The sequence below is a fragment of the Sinohyriopsis cumingii genome, unplaced genomic scaffold (assembly GCF_028554795.1).
Source record: "Sinohyriopsis cumingii isolate HCF-2022 unplaced genomic scaffold, ASM2855479v2 utg000360l, whole genome shotgun sequence".
NCBI classification, from domain to species: domain Eukaryota; kingdom Metazoa; phylum Mollusca; class Bivalvia; order Unionida; family Unionidae; genus Sinohyriopsis; species Sinohyriopsis cumingii.
Genome location: NW_028315892.1, coordinates 3,889,512 through 3,916,820, shown reverse-complemented (window position 1 = coordinate 3,916,820; position 27,309 = coordinate 3,889,512). Strand labels below are relative to the sequence as shown.

Here is a 27,309-nt window from a genome sequence, read left to right as displayed (position 1 = left end):
ACAGTTAAGATACAATTTCAAAATAATTTAAGTGATATACTATTATGCACTCTGATTATTGTGTAGGTTTTCGTGATTGCTTATAAAATATGAATATACCATTAAAATAAAGCATCATTTTGAACCCAAAAATTGCATTTGTCTTCCAATCAACTACTGGTTTCAGTGTATATAAAACCTAGGATGAATAGGAAATACAGCAATGTTACATCCTAAACTTCAGACGTAATATTGTAATATTATTTGTAAAAGTGACGATTGATTAATGCTTCTATGAAATGACTTTCAAAACATTCTTTAAGTTTAGTTACCATCATTTCTACAAAGTCCATTGTCAAATTTTATTGAACTAACCTTTAATTCCTTCATGGTGAAGACAACACATTTGCACTCCTTTCTCCCAGGGCAAAACATTTTTCCCTGAATCTGATAATAATAATCATGATTGGTATCTAATGTGAGGCCCGATGATGATAACTTGAGGTAAGACATAGTGTTGTCGTTAATGACCTTGTCTTTGATTGCATATGGGCGTTTCACTTCCACAAGAGTAGTATCATTAATTATCCTATATGGAGTTGCTGCATTAACGAATAAACCACAACGTTGTGTCTTGATACCTTATAATTGTTCAAATTTATTTAAGGCTACTGCTTCATATTGTATGCCAAGGTGAATAGGTGCAGTGCGGATTGACGGGCACATGCAAAGTAATCTAGCTAGGGTTTGTTTGTCCTTTCTTTCAGTAGCTTTAAAGATAGAACCAAAACTAGAGGCAGTGCCTTATGAACCTCGCGTCGCCCCATTGTTTACAGGCGGACTGATTTCGTGTTGCTTCCTCAACTAGGTCAGCCTGGCCTTTGGTAATTTGTGTTAAGTTTTCTTCTTCGCGAAAATGTTATTCCATGGTTTGTGTATTGCACTGATGCTCTTTGCTAAATGTTGGTATGTTAGCGGGGGGTGGGGGGTGGCGTCCTGGCATCTGTATAGAACTGCTATAATTCAAACAAACATTTCTAAAATGATTTGGGTAGGATTATTGTGCACGATATTTGGTAGGGCATGGGTCAAATTGCAGGGTTCTATCATTTCCACGAATGCTCTGCAGGTGATGTGCCTTGAGAGGAGAACCTTTTGTGTTGCTTTGCTTTATGAAATGTCTGCAGTACCTGAGTGCACAGCAGTTCTGATAAAATGATTCCACCTTGTGAAAAAATGAAACTTGCATACAAGACCGTAACAACATGTTTGCATTGGGCCGAGGGACATTGTCCAGCACCACATTCACACTGAGCTTCTTGCACTATCCCGTTTTCGTCCAGTGATAGGTCTACCTTATAGGTTACTTACTTCTTCAATTCAGCCCATACAGTGGAAAAGATAAATGTCAAACCTCTCTCTGGGTATGAACACACTCAGTAGCATCGTTAGTACCTCTCTTCATACATGTCTCTGCACTTGGCATTAAAGTCCTTGCAATACTACGACAGGTATTCTGTCAACCTTCCCATGGTGAATTGGGAAAATTGCTGGCCATTTCGACATGGGCTTCCATGTACTTAACTAGACCTGGAATAGCCAGCTTGCAATCTGCCTCAGTAGTACCAAACACTTAATCTTTATCATAAAACTCCAATCTGTAAAGAAATACAATAAAAGTTAAAAGTTGTTTGCTGTTCGTTCCACCATTTGCCATACTGTTCATTTCACTGGTCTTGCTTGTCCCCTGATACCAGCCAAAGTACATAAACTGTATTGTTTGCCTCCTGTATACAATGAAGATAACTTACTCTCGTTAGTCTTAGTGGTGAATAGTGGCCAGAATTAGACCCTTTTCAATGTGTATTATCATTATTACTTGACATTTTAATAAATCATAAAATCAATTAATTATTATATTATTTGAATACTAATTTTGATAATGATTAAAAGGCTTTTTATGATTATTTTTTCGCAAGAAATTTGCTTGTTTTATTTCAATGTTGTAATTACATATAAAGTGTTCACTAATTTGGGATTTTAAAAATCCAGACTGCCTCATAGACACAAATAAAAAGATAAAATGTCATAATGACAGGACATTTTTACTTTGTGTATATACGTTTTTTAGTCATTTTTTAAAGCACTTATTAACTTCTGCCTTGAAAACGTAGTATATATGATTGGAGATTAAGAGAGAGAGAGAGAGAGAGAGAGAGAGAGAGAGAGAGAGAAACATGTGATCTGTTCTTTCCTAAGACATGGTTACTAACATGTGTGTGTGTGTGTGTATGTGTGTGTGTGTGTGTTTACGATTTTTAACGTAGCTTTAACAATTTTTCAGTAATATATCTAGGATATCTGCAGTGTGGCAGTTTATAGTGATGTCTAGCACTTAAAAATTATTGAATCTATATGACTGGATGCATCCAGGTCAAGTACTAATACAATATATCATTTAATTCAATATTTCATACTGTCATCATGCAAATAAGACTTGTATTCGAGTAAGTTTTGCTCATATTATACTATATCATATTTTCGAGGTTGGCGTCATTAAAATACATCAGTGCATCCTTGGTTGGATCATGCTATTAAAAGTGTACGCTCACTTACTTCTCATGGAGCTCATTTTTCCGACCAGAAACCTTGGTATTTCTCTTCGTTAACTCTTCTCTTATTTCTGCACGAGTCCATGATTAATAAGTTGAACTTCTTGACATATTATTATTGCTACTCCGTCGATATGAACCGAGTCTTCTAGCAACGCCACCTGGTAGAACTAGCACTGTGAGAGCCCCTTTACCAAGATAAACGCGTTGATCATAAAATACAAACGTGCATTTTTATTCGTAGATTATATATTTGGTCTTGCTAATGCAACGAATGTTGGTCTTGGTACAACTGGCATCACGGCAACATCAACAACTGAAGGTGCATAAATCGGTATTCGTGTCGGTTGTATATCAATAGTAAAAAGGTACCTATGATGGTGCAAACAAATTAATTTCGGTGGGATCACATTCACTAGGACGCTCCTATTCCAAATTGTTGGCAGCCACACAGACGAATCTCAACACGATCAGTTTAGTAGATTCAGTGTCAATCGAGGATACCATAATTAGTACCGCTAAGTCTGAGATTGTGCTGGCAGATATGGAAAATCTCCGATAGTTACGTGCACAAATGAGAAGCAGCGTGAAAGTCAAATATAATCAATCTTCATTTGCACAAAAGCCTTTTTGAACGATTGATTGATACTGTCGCTGTACAACCAATTTGCAATATCGATCGATATCTTGTACAAACGCTTCTAGTCACGTGTGTGGAAAACTAAATTCCTAAACATGCATGGGTCTCGTATGGGCTATGTAAAGGGACTAGAGGCTAGAACGGTTTGCGGGGACCGAAATGGTCAGAAAATGCCAAACACTCATTTCATAATACTTCCATGCTGAGCGCACACCACCTGGGAAACCAATAGTACTGATTTCTTGTAACTTCTGTCTCCTCTGGATGTCTGTCTGTCTCATAATTTTGAAATTATCCATGAAAGCAAAATTATAATGAACACTCTTTAATGGTATGGCGCTAGAAAAAAGACAATGTAAACGGTTTAATAGGGATACATTTTGCCTGCTTGTTAAGTTACATCTCCACTGAGTTTTCTCTACGTATCTTTATTTAAATATTTAAGAGGGCACAAGGTCAGGCAATAGTAAATACAAGTCCTTTATATATTTATGTAATGTTTCATCGACACTGAACCCACGAATGAGTGCATTCCATCTTCAAAACCACATTGGTATTTGCAATTTCATAAGCTATATTTCTGTCTTTCTCTCTCTCTCTTTATTTATCTGAATTGATCTTTCTACTAACAGTTCGAGATACGAAGCACATATTGTATCTTATAATAATCTTAAAAGACTGTAAAGTGTTCTGAATGGATATGATTATACCTCCCCCCCCCCCCAGCTGAACCATTGCAATTAACGCAAATATGCTACGAGTGTTTCTTATGGTTAGAAAAGTCGTAAAGTGTGATAAGCACAATTCATAGCAATTGGAAACAAAAATATTGCAAACTTCAATACGAAATGGAATGATTGAATGTTTTAATTTACTTAAACAAACATTAGAACATTATACAAAAGAATCGTTGCGCCTATTTCCCAGCCATAAGTATTACTATAATAGAATGTGTATGCATGATATTAAACAGGCAAAAATAAAATTAATTATGCCATACCAAAAGATTCTCTTGCCAGCAAAGTGATCACCAAGAGATAACAAAATGGAATTGTGTGCATCTTGTCTGGTCTGAAATATACAATATATATGCACATTAACAGAGGTATACAATAATTAACCGATTGCAATGAATAACATGTTGAGTGAACGGTCATTGACGTTTGAACGTAATCTGTGTCATTTTCTCCGTCTGTATTATGATATGATACAATCGTGCTTTATTTCAAAAAAGAAGTATATTCTGTTTTATTTCCTTTTTCATTTTCGTTACAAGTGTATTGATGGTGAACTGTAATAACCACGGTAAGGACGGTGATGTAAGCAGCATTCAGATCTTAAGAATGTTTGAAAGTCACATATCTTCTACAGCAGTTCCAACATTCAAGTGAACATCTTCATAATAACATTTTAAGTCTAAAGTTTGGTCATGCTAAAGTTTTTGTTTTATCAGCCTCACCTGCCTGTGTGTCATGGTGAATAAAGTATGTGGTGACGTGGATCACTCTGGACCAGTGCTGCCTATCTAACACTATTCACTAGTTTACATATGGGGCCGTTATCACCCTCATGGAATAGAAATGTTGAACACGTCCAGAGGTTCTAAATGAATATGACACAATGTTTCCCTATGTGATTATAATGTTAAATATGGTTTATCATGTTGGGGACACTTTAATGCTACATTCTTTTCTGAAGATAATGTTTGAGACAAACACACTGCTATTTGGCATTTATGATTAGATTACAATACTTCAAGCATGCATAATATATAATGATAGGGTTGGAGCATTTATTTACACGATATAATACAAACATAATATCACATAAGTAGGCACAAAACGGATTTATATAGATACACAATACCCTCATAAACGTACAATCACATGCAAAAAAAGGTTACGGATTTTAAGTTTACGTTGTAAGAATAGATGCAAACTTCATAGAATACACAGGCAAGTATACAACGACGGTACGTTTGAGTAGTATCTCAGAGCAATCTGTGTAGTTCTGAAAAGGGTTATTGCTTTTTGTTAACCAGGAAAGAGTAACACAGTCGGCATCACTTCACATGTCCTCTCTGGCAGCTGGCTAGTACACTAAAATTTAGCCATCCTTATCATTCCGCATACACCCATATAGCCTGTCTCTGGCATCTACTTGATCACCCACCATACATTCAGATAGACTATGACATATGGGTTGCATACATTCTACTCGATGATTTCCATATAAAATACAAATTAAATCTCATCATGACTTCATGCACGATTGTGTGAAGTGGGAAGATCTTATCAATACTAATGAAATAAGAGAAAGATACATTTACGCTTTCTTCTTTTTTTTATTCTTGCTAAATCAGAATTACGATGAAGTTCAGAACACGTTACAAATGTTCACTTAATTGCATTGTCTGTATCTTTATCTGAATTTCTTTACTCGCATTCCACTTGCCTTATGGAAGTTTTGACAAGTGCCAGTTCTTTGTTATTTTTCATGCTGGGAACACGCTGAATATAAATTCCTATTTTCTTCATAATGATTTGCCTTAGACGATCGTTTTGCTGTGCTTGATATACTGGAGCTAATTGTTCTTTCTATTGACTTGCTCTTCAGTTATCGTGACTATAATCATGTGGGATATTCCGTAGTCTTGCCGTATGTGGTTTCGAATGACTCTTCAAATCTTTAAAGAGTATGGAGATCTTTACTGACTCTTCCATATTCGCGGGCTGAAAGATTAATGAATATATTCTCTTCGGTTAAAAGGGCGTGTTGCCGATCTGCACCCTAGTAAAATCAACCGTTTGAATCAATACAAAACCATTAGAGCAAACACACACAAAACACCGTCAAGAGGAAACGACGACGACGATCGTTGACAAAAATACACTAGGTAGAGTGTTACCCCAAATGCATACCAGTGATTTTGAACATAACATAGGCGAGCAGGAATACACATTATATCTCCACAACAAGATCAAAATATCAAGATCACTCAAAAAGAAACATAGTTCGGCAGCTTATGACGAATATGATCACATTCCACAGACCATGGTAGAGACTTCCAGTATTCACCATCTATCTCCCTTACATAACAAATAATGCCAAGATCGGTTAAGGAGAAAATTTGTTCGGTAGCTCCTAACGACTATTGTCAAATTCTAGAGACCCCAAAAGTGAATTTCAAAAAGTTTTGAAATGCAGTCTACACCTTCACAGCGCGATTTAAAGATGTTAAATACAACGTGCCACCAGATACCTTTAACCGTTTTATTAAATATTAATGGAAATTGACTTTGACACCACATGGCTAGTCTTAAGATGATGGTTGACTGCGATCATAGTGAAATGCGAAGACGTAGCGGAATTTGCACCCTACCCCCACAATAACTCTCTGACGATTTTGGAAATGTCATCATCGCAGTGTATGTGACGGCCAAAGCCCATTTTAAACAATATTTTATCTTGGAACCATTGGTATAACAAATCCATTGCATTGACAGAGACAGTTGCATGTACATTGGTCGCTCTGGAAACAATCATTCTTGCATTGAAGACGATCGGTTATGAGAATGGACGCATCAACAACGGAATACACTATATTAAGTTTTGCTAATGGTGAAGTCATATATTAAAAACAAGAAGAAGCGCATGCACCAACTTCGCTTCTTAGTGCAAAATTGCACCCGTAAAGACGAACTTCACATAACAGCTACGAGAAAGAGCATGGATGATTACAATTTCAATGAAGACGATGTAGATCTTGTGCTTTGCGATATCAGTAGTACAGTAACGTCACAGCAAAGCATTACAACCTTACGAAACTACATTTCCGACGAGGTTGTGCGAAAGCAATTCATCAGAGACTTGGACTTCAGAGAATATACATAGATTACATATGTCGCATATAGATCGAACAATTTGCAGGCCTAATCATTTATATGTAGCTTTGACGATTTGAATGTCTGCCAAATTTGCATAAGGAATCAAAAATAGCTTATGTGATTTTGTGTTTTGATTATTTGCACTGATTTTGAAATGCCAATAAATGGATGATGTTACACTTTGAAAAATTGTCAACGTATAAGTAACGTATAAAATTTCTTTGTCGCTGACTGGAATCTCAGAATTCTAAACATCGTTGTTTTGGCAACAGCTTTCGTTCTCAAAGTAACTTACGAACAGTTAATCGTCAAATGTATAAGGCATCATTTCGTCACCATCACTTAAACATGTTCATAGTTACTTCAAGTACTCATTAACCGAAAAACGAAATTTTTCCAACGTTTGATCGAAAAGAATCATTATTGTTCTATCGTCCTCTTCAGCTTGTTATGTAGTGTTACAATCACCTTACAAGTTACTCCGTCACAAACAAGTGATTTCGCTTGCAAATCGCATTCCCCGCGAATACGATGTGATCGTATCTGAATTTAGTTAAATACAGGTATTAACATTGTATCAGATGTTAAGAGAAGACGTAGAAAAAATAAGCTTTGGATTATACGGAAAGGAGATATTTGCAATGTCTAGTATTCACATTCCTCAAAATTTGATTCAAAAATAAAATGAGCGCACCGCATCTTCAATCTCAGTTCACATTATTTGGCGTTATTTAAAGGTCCAAGAGACAAATCGTACGCGAGTGTCATAGCATAAGAATTAGGAAAACTTCTTTTAAATTATGTGTATGATGATGGCACTCAATTTTCACTTGAATATTTATCCATCGATTTAAAAACCGTCATTCCCACTTATTTGAGTTTTTGTATACATTTATTTCACAGTTGGTGCCGACAAGGAAATCTAGTCATTTACCCGTCACCTTTGTCGTACATTCTCTGTCCAAGGAAACTAGTAAAACATAAATTCGTTTCTTTCTAGCAGCGTTCAAATTGACGTCATTTCAATCTTTTCTTACTGCCATCACTACCGAAAGAAATGCACAAGAAAGTCACAAAAAGTACCAACATGGCCTACTTTGACAGCACCTCAGGGCGTCATGTCACACACAACATCAATGAGATATATAAATATATAACACAAGTTTAATGTGTCAGTTTGTATTCTTCCTTAAGCTTCGTCTTCGTATTTTGCAATTTCTCAAAAATCAAAGTCATGATGTTCCTGGCAAGGGCGATTTCTTATCTAAACAAATAAGACATAATACATAGTTAATATTTCTCTGAGCATATATTAAAAATCAGGATCATTTTTAATAGATGTAAAAATGTTTATCTTCATCTGAGCCTATTGTATTGGCTTGTCATTGGACAATTCCTAAATGAGTTGAGAACTTAAAATGTTTTAAAATCAACTGACGTTCATTATGGCTCTATCAATGGGTCAGCTTCTTAAATCAATGTTGTTAACATGAAATAAATACTCATTCATATTTTAGCATCCCATGTGCAATCAGTCTTGTTGTTGTCTTCCGTTTTTTAGTTTAGGTGGATTAAATTATTTAAATTATTCACTAGAATGACAAAATGATCAGTAATATTATAGGACACGATATTATTTTGCAATTATAGTGAATTCGGAGTAGGGCATTTTCGATTATATCATGGTGATACTTGCACAGACTATGAGGACATAATCGCAATCCAGGCCACTGGCACAATATCACGTTAGATGATATATGCACATCAACACATTCAATATCGGAATACCAGTGGAATTCAGATGGAACTTCATACATGTGGACTTTTGTTAGAACTTGTAAGACTATTTGTGTTAATAATTCACAACACTATAAGTCCTTCCAAAATGTCCACTTTGTATTCTAGAAAAATACATTTGGTGTTGACTTTTACAAACACGTATTGATTTTAGATCTTTTTTCTTACTTAGTTCAAGACCATATAGTAGTGACAAAGCCTGGTATGTATGAACGTATAGTACATACATAAACTCTCCTAAGCCTTTTCTTAGAGAGTATGTAATGGTTTGATGTAGGTTAATCAAAACGGACATGGTGGATATGTGTGTGTATGTACTTACATATGCTGGATAGCAAACAAAAGGAAATTTTAAGATTACACTTTTTCACATAAAATCGATACCACCCTAGTATTTTATAGCTATTTTGGTCAGTAGGATACATGAGGAATACACTATGACCCATCTTTTTGCACCTGCATACATTCTTAACATTACCATTTACATAAGGGGCTAAAATGTAAACCACATATCAGACATATTTTTAGCATTACCATTCAACTAATGGGCTAATTCTGTCCCACATGTAAACCTACAGCGTTAAGGATAAATAAATGGTCCTTATTATTATAGGTGACTGCATTTGTATGGGAAAATATGAAAGATTTTTTGGGATGGATATATAAAATGAGTTCATATTTTCCCATATAAATGCAGTTACCTTTTTATTATACGCTCATTTTCTTATTCTACTTAAGGCTTAATTTTATAAACAAAAATAAATTTCAAGGAACAAAGTTACTGAATTTATGTTGTATTCCAAAATAAATGCGCAAGTGCAGATTCATCAGTACACAAGAAAAACATCATTAATGCGCACATAACTCCGCCCAGATAAAAATTGAACTTAGTCGCGCGCTAGACATCACTTTTGAAAGAAAATGACGTTTTGGTCAACTTAAAATTGAAATATAGAATCATATTGTGAATGAACTATTCCATTTGGTCTGCAATGAAAAAAATTTGTTATTTTTCTCGATTCCACGAAATTTCGTGATTATGGACTGTATTTATCTGTGTCATTTCTACATGAAGTACGTCTGATTTTAGCAGTAATGGAACAGCGTGATGACATTTGCAAGTGTGTTTCTGTTTTGTCATTGACTGTTTGGAAACAGAATATGGGAAAAATATAAATTCTTTCAATTGTAATTATCAAAGAGACGATATGGAATATAATGTTCCTTTCATCTTTAGTGCAGCAAGGAGGATATAACTGCACATGGAATGCAGTAAAAATTACATTACAATTTCGAATTGTGTAATCAAGCATTAGAACCCTTGACATGGCTCATGCAATTTGGATTTGCAGAACCAGGAAAGTACATTATTGAGGAAATTCAGGATGTAAAACTGCAAGCATATGTTTTGCCATTCGTATTACCAGCTAAAGAAGACAAGTTTATGCCTTTTCACTTGCATGTTATTTGTTGCAATCCAGGATTTTATTCCCTGTCCGGCATCTATCGCTAGCCTAAATCCGAAACATTGTATCAAAAAGGTTAATGCGGGATATTTCAATGAAACAGGCATGTGGCAGTCCACGACATATCTGCTTTCGTTCATTCATAAACAAATTTAATCAATAAAAACGTAAAACGTCTACAACATGAGTGTACTTGACTTGTTTACGAAGTAGTTTCTAATATAATATTGGGCACACAAGTCGTGGACGTGAGTGCAATATAAACATCAGGTGTGCAGTGTCGTAAAATATTGCACGATTCTGACAATGCAATGTTAAAGGAGACACTAGCTACTAATATTAAACATACTGAGTTAACGTGTTTGAAGTTATAAAGAGTTGAACTACACTGAAACTTTCGGATGGTATTACTATGGGTCTATGTTAATAAACTGATAAAATATGAGTTGATCTCTTGCTTTTCGCGCTTGCTTAAACGAGAGTCTTGGTAATTCATAGTTAAATTTGTATGTTAAAGTTTCTGAAACAGATCTTCAACATCAATGGCCATTTTCAATGAACATTTTGGGTAATTACCTATAGGTTTAAGGTTTCAAAGCTAAGCTATATTGCTATTGGTCACAGACAGTGGAGTAATGTATGAGCTAGGAAACTAGCCTCGGTGTTGTAGTGTATACAATACATTATTGTAAAGAATGGAGGTCACTGATTGACTGAAAATAATAACCGGACAAAAAAGGTTTTCCTTTTCTCATAACGAAGTCGGCGTATGGTTAAATTGTATGCAATGTGTCGGCTTGAACTTAAAATCATATTTTTACTGTATTACTGTCCCATCAAAGACAATACTGTATGAAAACTGGCAGATCCCATCAGAATTTAGTCTTAGTAGTAACCTAAGAAGGAAACTTTGTCAAAAACAAGGCAAACAGTGTATCATTTTCCAATCTCTATATATGTACCGGAACATGTTTCCTATAAACATTTACCAAATATCGCCATCTAATGGAAGAAGGAATAAATAAATAGATATATAAAAATTCTTGTATTATTTCCCTCTGTCGAAGATGGGCTGCAATGTGTGTCCAAATTAATTTGGCTTCAAACATACAATACATATTCCACATTTCAACTAAGACACCGCTTGTTAAATACATTAATAGCGTTTAGAGGGAAGCTTTGCTTTTTTTCTTGACAATGTTATCATCTTATAGTTTTAACAGGTTCCAAATTGGAATAAATCTTGATTTTCCAAGCTGTATTGCGTGATGAAAATATGGACACATCGGGTTCTGCGGCCACTTTCACATTCGGTGATTATCAACTTTTCATGTACTTAAACACTTTAATAAATATCAAACAAAATATATGTGCAGTTCAAATAGCATACAACATTAATTTATATAATATTTTCATGGAAACAGTAATATAATACAGTGCTTATCTAGCCAAATATACATAATTCATAGTTTTACTAATCTATCGACAGGGAAGGATACAAACAGGTAAATGATTCTAAATCGTTTACTTCTACATATGCATATGTACGTATCAATGTCAGTGAAATAACTGAATTATGTGTATTGTATTACCGTATAAGCTATATTACATCACATGAGGCCATGCCTTGTGTAATCGCTGAAACGGTACTCTTAATATTATTTGTATAACTTTAAATCATGGCTATATAACGCTAGGGTGAATATATTATAAGTTATTTAAATACTTCATTCAGGTTAAGAATATAATCTTGTTTCATTTGTATATGCTTTTTCCTGTCTTTTATTGTTTCATTTATAAACAACATCACATAAATCAATTACCTACCGTGATTTAGAACATGCCAGATTTGCAATGTTATTTACAACTAGTAATGCGTGAGTACTGAACAAGTTTAAAATAAATAGTTTGAGACATGTGCGTGGTAACGAGTACTTATACGAGTTGACTATTACCCGCTCGAGACCTCTGCTTCGAAATGATATTTACTGCAAATTCGGGCAACGCTTTTCCTTCATCATAGGTTTTTATTTTATAGACGACAATTTGTATGATTTCCATATAAGTTATAATACTTTCGAAGATACATTTAAATAACAGCGGTCAGTCTTAGTATGCTGGATAATCGGTTTTCCTCAATAAAACTGTAGTCATATTTACATGCATTTGCATGCATATCTGATCCGAACAAGAAAGCAAGAAAGAAGAATGGGTTCAGTAAATAAAATAATGAATGAACCATCCAATGTATAGATTGATGATAACATAATAATGTTGACAATGGGTTAGTTACATACCAGAGTTAGGTTTAACGAAGACTGATATTCGATTCCTCAAAGTTACAAATATTCCACCTTGAATACGCGGCAATAACGTCTGTGAATTGCTGGGCCTTTTACCGACATTTTGCACTTGTTATGTTGATTTTCAACGACAATGGCAGGATAAAGCGATGAATCAAATCTAATAAAACAATGGTGTACCAGTTCATTGTACATGACGTTTGACTGAATATATGTTTAGATGATTTTACTCATAAGGAAATATTTGCCTTTTTATAAGAAAAGGTCATCAACAGCAACGTAAATAATAGCAATAGTAGTATTTAGAGCGACAAAGAAACACATACACCATATGATGTACGCAATTGTTATATCCCGGAGCTTCAAAAGTTTGAAAAACACTAATATGTCTGAGTAAGTTTCCTAAGTCCGCCTTTTTGTCAAGCCCTTGTATTCTTCGGCATTTTAGTACTAGTTTTCACTTTACATTGAGCAGCATAATGGATATTGCCATGTATTCTGTTGTAACTGTACGTGTATTATTATTGAATATTTCTCCAAAATTGAAGACTTCTTTACCTGTATTTCAAGATTAAACACCCTCCCGAGTGTGTGATAATGACATCATAGTTTACGGAATTGTTAAGGTGTTAATGTATTAATGACACGGACAACACATACATTGTATACATAACTATATGGAAATAAGTCATGTTATGTTTCTTGTATGGTTTATATTAAACAGCTTGATTTAACTCACAATGGATTATTATTTGCATTCACAGCCCCGATTATGGTGCAAATCTCGCTGAGAATGTGTCACACAATATTTAATTTGTATCTTTACCCATCTTTAAAATGTTTGATACTTATTTACATGAAATCGGGTATTAAAATGATGAGTAAAATCATTTCTCCACGTATTTGAACAACATGTAATTACATCAGAATGACACACTTTGAAAATGTTATATTTTGTTTTTGTCAAAGGTGAATATTTAAGAGTAAATATTACATTCGATAACTATAATATATCCATATACATTTCAAAGATCCCTGTTTTGCAATATTTTCTTTCAGTGCGTATCTTCATTTTAGTCAATTGTATCTGATCTGTGTTTTTTGTTCCCTTTATATATCTCTATTATAAATCTGATGCTTTGGAACGTAGCTGCACGTGGTTGAGGTTAAGTACATATATGATAAAGCTTTTCTAATATCATAATAACCTGCTGTATTTTCATTGAAATTGTCAGTGCAAATTCCAGCAAGGATTTCGATAAATTGTAAGTATATTGTAATAATATTAAAACAAATAGAAACATGAACACGAAACATTCAGACAGCAAGGAATGCTAGCAAACGAGACAATGTTGAAAGCCTTGATAGAGCTTACACTGTGAACCAATAAATTTGACTGGACTCCATTCAGATTACATAAAAAACTATGCTTTAGCAATGAGTTGCATTATTATAAATGACTGCCTAAAGCGTATAATTTGTTTTTTTTCCGTCTCACTGTATATATTTTACCTATGTTCGAAAGGACATTGCTTGCATTTAGGTCAAGCAAATGTTACCCTATGCCTGATTTATATTTTAGCAAACAATTGAAAATGTTGCTAACAAGAAACTTGGCAACATAATATAGTGCCCTTCTATATAGAACATGAAGTCTATTAATTAGTGGCATCAGCATGGAGGGCGAGCCAACAGCCCACCCCCATTTTAAATGTAAGGCACCCACTTCCCATTGTTCTTATGGGGCGGCTCGTCGCTGTAACGTCAGTGTGTAGTAATAAGAAAGTTTAGAATTGTAGTTGGAAAAAGAGTATCAGTAACTCATAATGGGGAAACCGGAACATTGTGTACAACAATGAGTTAACGAGTACTGATGGATACACGCTGACAGAATTAGAAGCGGGGGGGGGGGGTGACCCCGTTCCGTGTGAAGTATGTCAGAAACTAAGTTGTCTGAATGGAGCTAGTGGTTCACGTACAATAACGCGGGCCATTAATATGTTCACAGGCTTCGCTGCTGAAGATCGTTTCGTTGTGTTAACTCTAACACATAAACTCGCACCAGAACACAAAGCGACGAGATAATTATGCACAGAGACATACTAGTTTTTCAGGTTGAGTGGCGACTTAAACTACAGCGTTGTTAGGATGGGTTATAATAAGAAATGAGATAAGTACGGATTCAGTTGAAAAATGAAACACTTTTTAACATGATTGTCGGCGATACATTGAGTGGGCTGACAAATGGCTGTTGGCGGTAGCACAGCTCATCGAGGTAGGTTTATAAAAAAGGAAGTCTTCGATTACCAGGAACAAGTTGCCAAATAATGTCGTGAAAATGTCTGAGATTACCGGTACAAAATGCAAAAAGCCACGTGGTTGATCCGTCCATTAACCAAGCTTTATTTACTCGCAATGGTAAAATTAGTCAAGCATTTTCGTGTTGTCTGTATGCGAAATGAACTTGCATCGATATTTTCAAACACACATGAAACAGGTATTGTCAAAATGGGTTTGACAACAGGTGCTGGCACTCATTGGGTTTCATACGTGGTGACACCACTACACAATTTATATTATGGATTTGCACCACCAGTTGAAGTTTTCAATTATTTAACGAAGGACGTAAGCACACATGGCGAACGAAAACTACTATTTTATCCTACCCTACCATTATATCACTCGGTTGAATGGACCAATATGTCGAGGTTTGAACAGTAAAAGGTGCTAACTACACTTTTAAAATTTTGAGATTTTGATCGCGAAAGAACTTAAGTGGATTTTAAAAATCTGTTTGGCGCCCTTCTAAATTATGTAGTATTTTTTCTTAAACGAAAGTATTTATTGTTGTGAATCAACTTTGATTCAATATATTATAATTTTAATGAGTCGCAGTTTGCATTTCTAGAACAAGTCTCCCTCTCGTGTTTGTTTTTCATGTCGGTACAAGTTTATATCAGCAGTTAATACCTTTTACCGTCAGATGCTAAATGGTATAATAAAGTTAGCATATTTTACCAGAACTTTAAATGTCAAAAGCGTTTGTACCAGATAATTCGGTAACCAATAGCACATATTTTTAATAAAATAATTTAACGGAGAAAACCATGCATACATTAGCACGGTCATTTTACATATTAAGACGAAACTGCGTCAACATGTTTGGGAATGTATTAAGGAAACTGTACTTACTGTCATATCAGTGATTGTTTTCATTGCCGAAGAATGCTACAGGTTATATAAAATCAGGAATAGTATGAGAAACAAATTTTCTCCATGCTCGAGTAGAATTGTCAGAATTGTCATAAGGGTAATTTCATCGAGATCCCCTTGGAAAATATCACTAGCATTCGCCGTTTTCAACAATTTAACGGAAGATCATGGATTCGTGTATACTCAGTATGAAACTAATAGACCAGAATATGAATCACTATTATCTTTTTGGTGAAGGAAAAACATTTATGTATTCTCCAAAATGTTTATGTTTTCCTCAATTGCATAAAGACGTAAACATTATAAGCATTAAACAGCACGGGAATTAATTAAATTTCTTTTCCACCAAAAAATTGCCGATCTCGCTACAAATGAAGTTTAATCATGATCAGGGTTATCCTCATGCTAAGTTACATAGGGAACACGAAGTTGTCTTTCACAGATTTCCTCGATAGAAGAGACTGATAGTACTCATGATATACCTCTGGTATTGTCCCTGAACTATAGACAACAGCACTGCTCTATTAGCAGTATATAGTGCCAATTATGTCCCGGTTGAATAAGGAATAAGTAACCAGTTACCGATTGAATAAGGAATAATTAAACAGTTACTTACTCCCGATTCGACTATTTATACATACATTTGGTAACTTATTTCCTATTAACATCCATTTGGCTATTCATTCCTTATCCACAATTCAATAAGTAATTGGTTATAACTTACTTATTGAAGATTAAAAGCCCTTCACGGCATGCATTGATGTTGGTCTAACCCAGTTAGAGAAATAAGAGTGATCTTTGGTAACAGCTTTATAAAGCTGACTAGAGACAAATCCCGGACTATGTGTAGTAAGATGTTAGGATATTGGTCGGTATACATAATTCATAATTTGAGATAGGAGTAATTAGTTGTTTTAGGTGTTTCGGTTGTGTCCTGCTGTACATGGCGCGAACCAATAGTATTCGGATTCAAAAAGCTTAAAAATGGCTCAAGTAAACGTGAAATCATAAAACAAACCACACAAGTGTGAAATTGGAGATTTCTCTTTTGTGGTAATAATGTGCAAAGAGAAGAATTATTTCAAGTATCACGAGTTTAGGAAGCCTTCAGTTGACGTCGACTGTTGTCTTGAAGTCCTTGAAACTGGGTAAATAACCTTACGGGTAGGTGTATGAAAAAGTGTGCTTCAAATCAATCAATACTTAAAACGAATTAAACCCGTACCTAAACGATGTTTGTTGCAACGTCTGATGGTGAGTTTATATTAAGGAATCTGTTCCAACAGAAGCCAAAGTCAGCAAACAAGATTCTTTTAACCGATTTCCAGAAATCGGGGCTACATGAAGGGAGGAGCAAGAGTAAATCACCTACCACAAGAACATAACGTATTACCTTTACAGGTGGGCCAATACGTCTCATCTTTAACGAATATTTACATGGACCTTTCTCTAACATTTGATCACTAGGGGATAGTGTCAAGCCATGAAACATGTCATGACGAATTGCATAGAGAGGAATCAGTGAAAAAAGGGGCAACCTACGAGCACAACTTGAATCGATTGAAAAGATTCTTTTGGACAATATCTAGTTAGGGATCGCTTCCAACTGTAGGAAATGTGTAAAGAAAAATCGTAGACCCGATTTATTGGAATACGGAGATTAATATATGATAGTTATAATAAAGTCTAATAGCGGATTACCTCTTTAGTCCGTATCTGGTTCCTTACAGTTTACCACTAAAATGATTTTAACATTTATTATTGTTCGATATCTTGTAAACAGATATATATTTGTCTGCAAAAAAGCATTTCTGACGATGTCTGTCTAATGCAAGCAAAAATTAGATTGTAGCCATACTTTGCGATGTTTGATCCCTAACTCTGACAATTTGTATTTTAACTCCTGTTTGAAAGTCCCTAAAGAGTGATATATCCGAACAGTAGGACACCTTAGAAGAAAATTCGTCGAGACGATTTCGACGCAATTGTGCTTAGATGAAAGAGATCGGACACAATACATGCGATCAGAAGACTGTACATTACGTATATAGATGGGCCTCTATGTTTCCTCTTAAAGAGTTCTGACAATGGACCTTCTCTGATATTTTATCTCTGTGCCATATAGTCCAGCCATGAATGAAGTCCTGACGAATATCGTCGATAAGTAATAACAATGGCTACCGGGTACGAACAACATAAAATGTTGATAGATTGTATCAAAACTGTGCACTAATTGAACCTCTACTAAGAGGTTTTTAATTACAATGCCTCTTGGATATCAACTAAATAACAGTTGGAAAAAGTGGAAGAATTAACAGTGTACCAATTTCGAGAAATTCTCGGTTAAATAAAGTTAGTTGAACACAACACATGACGTAAGATTTTATATTATGTTTACATTTGGGCTAATAAGTCCCTTCTTTATACAGTTTTTACATAGACCCATCTTTGATATTCTATTAAATTTTTGAGCTTCCGCCATTTGCATATAGCTCTCTATTTTAAGGATTTCATAGATTTTAGTTATCACTTCTTTGATTTCGGTAAGTCAGTGTTCTCAGCGTGACTAATTAGCCAGTTGATATGGGCAAACGTCACAGATTGAAGTGTTGTTGAGATTCCAGGATGACATGGTTTAATTTATAGTGAGTTCAGGTCAAATAACCATAAGTGTCCCTGGAAATGAATAGTCCCTATGAAAACCTAACTGTATGAAACGATTATTTGAATCCGTGTGCATTATTCCTGATGGGAAGCTGGCAAATTGTGCAATAGAGTAATTGAGAAGGGACGGTTCCGTTGTCTAGAGACGGTTTGTCTTGTTCCTATGATGGTATATAAGGTGCAAGGTTACAGGCGAAATGAGGCTTAAAAACATGTACTCACTGGCCTGAGGTAACGCATGCAAAAGAGTTCCCAATATTTAGTGTTTGAGTTGTATATGTTTAAAGCGTGAAATACTACCGCTACGTAACTGAAATGTAATAAGGAAAAACAATGGATTTCTGAAGTTCTGGAGTAAACAGCAAAATAAGGGGTCCTTAGGGTGTATCGGCTATCAAAAACACGCAAGTGTTAATAACCTGTATAAATAGTTTGTACTCATGGAACCCTTTCTTATAGGACTTTGATTTCAACGCCTCTTATCCAGCAACTAAATAAGGCTCCATTATAAAAGCATAAAAAGTTTAAAGAAAATCCGTCGAGCCGATTTAGAGAAACTAGAGACTAAAAATAGGATGTCTAGCAGAACGCATGCCGTAACATTATATCTTAGGTCCACATTTTGGCAATTACGTCCACTCTTTAAACGTGAACACTTCAATGACATTTCATCTCTAGGGGATAGAGGCGACTATATAATTATGTCCTGATGAACTTAAAACACGCTAAATGTGATCTAATTGAGCACTAACTTGAACTAATTTGACACGGATTAAGAGGACTTTAATTTCATCGCCTCTTGGAAACTATCTAGTTTGAGATCAGTTCCAACAGTATGAAAACTTTGAATAAAATTAGATCTCCATCTACTCGTAGATTTCCCTAAATCGCCTCGACGAAATTGTTTTAAACAAGAATTCGATTGTTTAAAGGTTGAAATCAAAATCCTCTTAGCAGGTGTTTAATTAGTACAAACTATCGATACAATCTATTAAACGTTGCGTGTTGTAGTTGTTTTTGTTTGGTGTGGAGGTGGAGGGTAATACCAGCTACCCAGAGGGCGTCCGTTATTTTGCTGTTTCCTCTTGACGAAATTCGTCAGGACATTTTTCGTGGATAGACCTCTGTCCCCTAGAGTTAATATGTAAAAGATGGGTCTATGGTTTAATCTCTTTACGGCATGTGTCGTACGAAACCTCCGTCATCCAGCTGATCTCTCAAAATCGGTTCAACGAAATTCCTCAGGACTTCTTTTGTGACTACACTATCTCTAGAGATAACATGTCAAGAAGGGTCCTTGTGAAATCTCTTTAAAAGTGATATGTAACAACCAAACTGTATAGGTAATATATATTCTTCTTGCTGCATGTACCTGACCAGCCCTCCTCTCCCCTTTATGTAACCCCAATTTCTGGAAATTGGTTACAAATATGCTAAGTTCCCCAGTTCCATGGACTTCAATGCAATATTCAAAGCCATATGAAGGCTTCTTAAACTCGTAAATACTCTCCTCTAAGGACATTACGACAACACGAGAATTCTGTAATTGCACACCCGTATATTTGTTTGAGGTTCCCTTTCACTGGAGTCATTAGTAAGACATGACTAAAATGCCTAACACAACTAATTAATCCAATATCAAATTACTAAACATGTATTCATATCCATATCCTAAACCATTCCTACATATAGTCCGTGATCTGTATATATTTATATTCTATATTTCTCCAGGATGGTTAGAATTACAAGAAGAGCTTTCATCTGCATTATCTAAGTGGCAACTGTCACAAGATGAAGCCGGGTTGGGACTGGATTAGGGAAGACACCAAAAGCAACTGCGTTTACAAGATGCTTATTTATAAACGCAATTTAAATATTAACAAATATGACACCATTATGAAGAATAAAAAGATATGGAGAATTATAAAGTTCCTAACATGGAACTGTCAACAACAATTAACGAGAAAAAACTGAAACATAAATTTAACAAATGGAATTTCTAACAAACGTGAATTAAGTCCTATCACCGATCAACAAAATGAAAGAATATGATCTACACCCCCAATATAAACAAACTTGAATGTATCGTTCATATATCGATATTGAAATGCATGTAACTTTGAATGTGTCGTTCAAGTAACGATATTGAAAGGCATGTAAATTTGAATGTATCGTTGAAATAACGATATTCAAATGGATGTAAATTTGCTCAGATAGCAATAGTGAAAATAACAATATAGAACACAATATATATATATATATATATATATATATATATATATATATATATATATATATATATATATATATATATATATATATATATAACTATCGTGGCGCCCACTGTACGTCCAAGATGTAACTCCGTTCCACTCTCTGTAATCGATGGACCAGAGAAGCGCCCACGCAAGGTCCGCCCCTCTCAGCTTGTTGAAAGGTCCCTCACATCAATCAATCACAGACCCCATGGTCGCGAAGCTCTGGTCCCTCGCATCGGGAAAACCAGTACACCCTTCCCATCTAACGCCACCTGACACAGCGTATCTGTCACACGAAACCACAAAGAGTTCTGTTGCTCCACATCAAACCATTATAAGGCATGGCAGCATGTATAAGGCAGCTAAACTTATAACAACTAAACCGTGTAGTACATAGGACACGGTTAAGTACTTCTGCGTTTATATATGTTGCGCATGCGCGCACATGAATTCGTTACATATTACATTAATCGTTCAATGCATGCAGCGTATAATTAAATTTCAATTTGCCTGTTCAGTTACAACAAATAGCTAACTCGAACCAGACAATAGTATTTCTAATATGGCTTTCTATAACCTAGGTATTGACTATCTGTAGAATTTAGAATAAATTCTAAAACATCTAAAGTATGAAACAATTCTGTCATTAAAACGATTAGTAATAAAGAACACTTAAATATCAACACCTCAACAATTGGAGATTTGCTCCGGTAAAGGTGTTAACACCTCTTAGTCCCATCCCAACATATATGGTTGGTTAGGACATATAAATGGCACCCTGTTTTTTTCCAAATAGTGTTATATGCTATGGATTTCCCTGTCAACCCACCAATGTGCTATAAGTGTTTGTCATAAAATAATAAAATAGTAAATAATTTGGCAGGGTAACTCTTTGTTTTGCTCGTCAAATGTTACTGGTTTAATTATCCCTTTGAGGGTTGGAGACTATGTACTATCTTCCCTTTGCCTGGGCTGGCAGTGGGCCTGATTTCCATTTTCTCACATGAACTCAGGAGAGTACGAGCTCCCTATAAATTTTTTTAAACTTTGAGGTAGTTTTCTTCTCCTTTATTTGCTTATTTGGTTGCTATAATAGTGAGTCTGCCAGAGTCAGGAAAGTCCAATGTGGATTGTTCGTGGTGTTGATGTTGTATATTGTCCCTATATTTGTGTATGGACGGCATCATCTTGGTCAAATTCATCTCAGTTTTTATTCCTTATTTAAGGCTTAATACTTTTGAAAATTAGGCTTTGCCTTTAGATCAAAATGATCAAATAATAAGGTGTCTATACTGCATTGTTTTTCTGTTTATGAGTGCATGTTGCTTGTGTCTTTTGTATGCCTTAGCATAATTTGTTTATTTCATTTATCAATGGTTCGATACCTGTTGTGCCATAACACTTTTTGTTTGATCTATTTTGGCTTTTCCATTAGGAAGGATTATTTTTGTTATTTTTTATTTCTGTATATCACTTTGGAATAGGTTGTCCCTTTAATCCGAAATTATTAAATGAATAAGGTGTCTACTATGCATTGTTTTTTTTTTTCTCTGTGCGTGCGTGTTGCTTATTTGTTTTGTTTGTTGTTTTTGTTTTCACTTTATGCCATAGCATAACATTATGTTTTAAGTTTGTTGTTTTTTGTTTGTGCCGTAGAACGTCAAAATTAATTTGTGGTAAATGGTTGTATATAAAATTCCAATAGATTCGAGGACACAGTTACTCTTAAATGTAAAAACACATTATCTGAGTTGTTATATCGCTTTTAAAGTTATGCGATCTATTAATTCATAAATAAATTACCAGTTCATAGTTCAAATAAGTCGTATGTTAAAATGACGAAGTTATTATACCAGACAATTTGGTAAATGTTCGTTCGGTAGATTGAAAATTATACCGAGCTATACTAAATTAAAAGGAAGAATTATCCCCTTAAGCAATTCCAAAGCAAATTATTTGAGTCATTAAATCAAAAATTCGGATTTGGAAATAATTGGCAAGTATTGATTTTGCCAATTGAAAGTTATAACCAACTAACCAAATTCATGCTAGTTTGTTTTCTTGTCTATTTGGCTCCAGCCCTTTTAACCACCATTGTTTTTCTGGTTCTCTCTTGAGTCTTCTGGGTGTGGCTCCGTTGCAGAGTCTGTGCTATGCAGAGTATAAGGAGTACTAAGTAATTTTCAATTCTAATGTCATGAAATTAGCCCCATTTCTTTAGAACTTCCATTATACTTCACAAGAAGTATTTAACAATATTTTTAGTAAAATCCATAATGCTACATCAAAGTCCTTGTTCTTTCCATGTACATTATATTATAATTTGTTTGTTTTCTTGTTTGCAAGGTACACTCCATTATTCTGAATTAAAATATTTGTACGATTCCGCTCTTAAAATGTTTTTTCGATTTTCCGTTTTCCGATTTCCTGAATCATAGTAATTGTTCGTTCCATGTCTTTTCCGGTATGATGTGTTGTTTTGTTGTTTTTGGGAGGTTATTCTTCATTAATAGGTTGAAGAAACGTCGTTAGAAGTACTAGTGATCACTATCTTTTGTCCTGCCATGCCGGTCCAGGTTTAGCGGGAGTACCTCTGTCGTACCCTTTTTCCTTCACTCCCGTAAATTGCTAACACATATTAGTCCTACACCAATATATATGGTTGATTAGGACATACAAGTGGCACCCTGGCTTCTTTCAAATAGTGTTGTATGATATGGATTCCCCTTTCCACCCACCAATGTGTTATAAATGTTTGTGTCATAAAATTAATAAAATAGTATAAATAATTTAGCAGGGTTACGCTTTCTTTTGTTCGTCAAATGTTATTGGTTTGATTATCCCTTTGAGGTTTGGGGACAATGTACTATCTTCCCTTTGCCCATGATGGCAGTGGGCCTGATTTCCATTTTCACACAAGAATGTAGTAGAGTACTAGCTCCCTCTAAAGTTATATAAACTTTGAGGTAGTTCTCTACCCCTTATTTTGCTTATTTGTTTGCTATATTAGTGACTCTGCCAGAGTCAGCAAAGTCCAGCATGTGTTGTTCGAGGTGTTGATGTTGTATATTGTCCCCATATTTGTGTATGGACGGCATTATCTAGATCAAATTCATCACAGTTTTTGTTCCTTATTTAAGGCTTAACATTTTTTAAAAATAGGCTTTGCATTTAGACCCAAATAATAAAAAATAAAGTGTCTATACTGCATTGTTTTACTGTTTGTGAGTGCGTGTTGCTTGTGCCTATTTAATGCCTTAGCATAAGTTATTTGTTTATTGTGTGTATCAAAAGGTTTGGTAGATGTTGTGCATTAGCACTTGTTGTTTGCTCTAATCTGGATTTACCATTAGGGATGAGTATGTATTTTATATTTGCGTTTGCTTGTGTATTTAGTATGTTTTGGTTTTTCTTTTTTTGTTTAATGTGTTGGTTATATGAGTAGGTACCTTGGCATCTTATGTACAAAAATGGATTGAAAGTCTCCATCACGCGGACGGAAAACATCCCATGTTGTGTTTAGATTTTCAATTTGAAACATTTTTGACGCTTCATTTCTGAAAAGGGATTGAACATTTGATTCATTGATGCGGACGTGATTGAAAACATATGTTAGTTTTGACTCAAGATTGTTTTAGATTAGATTATTAGTTATGTTGTAACAGGATCACGAGAATAATGCAAGTGCTTAATTTTGGACATAATTTAGTTGCTAGACTTGGGATTATATGTACCAAATAACATAAATAAAACATATATATAAATAATATAAACATACAGTTCGATGGACGGTCTGGGGCTACCGTGAATACTTTTTGTATGTGATATTGCGCCAGACTGAGAATGAATTACCGATTATCTAAGAAATATATGTTACCTTAATTGCTTGTTAGGTTTTTGTTGTACAGTACCTTGTTGCTTGTATATTTTATTAGAATGTTTTTTGTATTGTAGTGTTTTGTCATATTATTTGTTTTATTTGATACGGGGGCGGGGGTGGGGGTGGATTTTCCTCTTTTGAGTGCCGAAAAGGAATAAAACCCAGTCCTTCCTATATTTTTGTTATTTTTCTATATCTGTATTAGTTCATAACCGTGTTTTTTTTTGCGAGAGGGAAGTCAAAGTGTATATTTTGCTCTAAATATAAGACATTTCCCATGGTTCCCTTCAGGATAGCTAGTTTTCTAGCTCTTACAAGGTGTTTGTCTTAGATTGTTGCTTTTTAGCTAGCATGTATGATGCTATTCACAAAAGGGATTGGTATAGTCTTTTGTACTATAAATAATGCATCTAATTTATCTTCAATGGTTTGTTTTTTATATTGTGAATTTCTTGTAGATGTATAACGTCATAGTTCCTTGCTAAGTTTATTAATTTGTTGGTTTTGTTTGGACTTAGAGCGTTAACATTACATGAGAGTATTCTTATTTCTTTTTGTATCCATGATATGAGATAATTTGTTTGTTTTCTATTGTTTATATCGGTTTTGGTTTATAAAAGTATGATTAAGTGGTCATTTCTTATATTAATTTCTTCTGTTGTTGTTGTTGGTGGTGGTGGTGGTAGAGGTGGTGCTTTTGCTGTGTTTTGTTTGTTTTGTTTTGATTGGACTTTTTTGGGTCCCTCAGGCACTTTTTCATTCCTGGGGCTTGTTGAAGGATTTTTGTAGTTTAGTACTGTGTAGTTGTGATCGCTTGGTGGTGTAGTTGTTGCTTGTGCAGGTACTTGTAATTTGGTTTCGGGTGCTGTTTGTTGTTCATCGATTGGGAGGATAAGTGCTGTTGGTTGAATCATTTCCTTTACTAACGTTATTATTTTCTTTGTTCCTTGTGTCATTGGTGTCTCTGTTGCTTCTCTTGGTGTGGGTGTTGTCTGAGGTGTCGTTTGTTATGCCTCTTTTGTGGGTTTCTTTTTGTGTTCTTGTTTAGGTGATTTTGATTGTCATTTGTTTCTTCTGCGTCTTGAGTTTGATGGTGTTGGTTTAGTTTGTGTTGTGCTAGTCTCCATGTCACTGTTTTCTGGTGTTTGATTTTGTGGTGTGATAGTTGGTGGTTCGTCATTTTCTACCTCAACCAACATTCCGTCTTGTTCTGTATCTGATTCTTGTTCTTGTTGTTGTGTTGTTTTTGGTGTGTACTGTTTGGTTGTTGGTGGGTTTTCACTTGCCACCTGGGCGTAAGTTGTGTTCTGTTGTGTTACTGATTTGCCCTCATATTAATTTTCTAAGTCAATTCCTAGCTCATCCTGTTTCTGATGTTTGTTTTTGTTTTCTTTTGTAAGTGGAGCGCTCTTTATCATGACCCTTTTTCCCACAGTTGCCACTATTACGTACCATGTGAAAAGTTATGCGATGTGCGCATCATCCTGATAGTTTATCCTTACAATAATTTTCTCAACGCAGAGCCCTTGGATTGCCTTATATGTATCGTATTTTATATTGTAGACAAGCATTCCAGTTCTTTTTTCAAATTCTTTACTGAATACTTCCAGAGGGATTTCTTTTGAAAATCTTGACACAGATGTCGGCAAAGTTTCTTTGTATTAATTTTGTGATTGGTGGTGGTGGGGCCACTTTGACCACCCTCTCGCACAGAATTATATTGTTTTGGGGCAATAGAAGCTGTTTCTTCTTGGGATATATGATGAAAATTCCCCTCCCAAAGTTAAACAGTGTATCCATGTTTTCAGAGTTAATTCCTCTAGCAGCTAGGGCTGCTACGACCGCCATTGTGGTAGGTCTTCAGTGCTGTTTACCTCTGAAAAATCGATTGCTTGTGCCCAAGGGTCACGGTATGCCTTAAAAAGGCGTCCTTGTTCAATTTCTTCTTCCTCTCTCTTAAACAATTGCTTGAGGAATGCCTCGCCGCTTACATATGTGTTTATATTAATAGCCATTTTATTTGGGGTTAATTGCCCTTAAAAGAGTTTTATTAAGAAATAGCTTAATTTAAACCACGGTTCTGGCTATAATAATATTGGTGTACTGTTGTGTACGTCCTAGTGTTGCTTGCGTGACAGCAGATTGTGATGTTTTACCTATCCTTTATGATCGCACGCGAAAACTCAGTCCTTTGGACGACCGGATGATGTCTTTCGTAAAGGGGTAAGATTTCTGACAAGACTCGTCGTAATGTAATTTGGTTATAGAGAATTTGCTCTATATGTACACTAGCTACTACAGATATGTGCAGCTAGGTACTTAGATTTTCCGCTGCAGGCAATTCGCACGTGTAGCATGGTCTGAGTTTCGCTCAGGATTTCGAAATAACCAGAGCCGAAAAAATATATAACCCTCGGGTGACGCTGTATGCGGCAACGAAGCCCGAGTACATTTTTGACAACATATACATATTGATATAACTCATACACAATTCCGTGACACAAGCCAATTACATACTGAACTGGTAATAATGAATAAATAAAAATCTCCGTCTGAATAAGGAATAAGTATACATGTAAAAATAGTTTAATCGGTAATAAGTAACTGGTT

At 35.1% G+C, this 27,309-nt stretch overlaps 1 pseudogene; it reads right to left on the bottom strand.

The window, feature by feature from the left end:
- Positions 1-303: 303 nt before the first annotated feature.
- LOC149774274 (uncharacterized) lies at positions 304-20,083 on the bottom strand (annotated as a pseudogene).
- Positions 20,084-27,309: the final 7,226 nt, after the last annotated feature.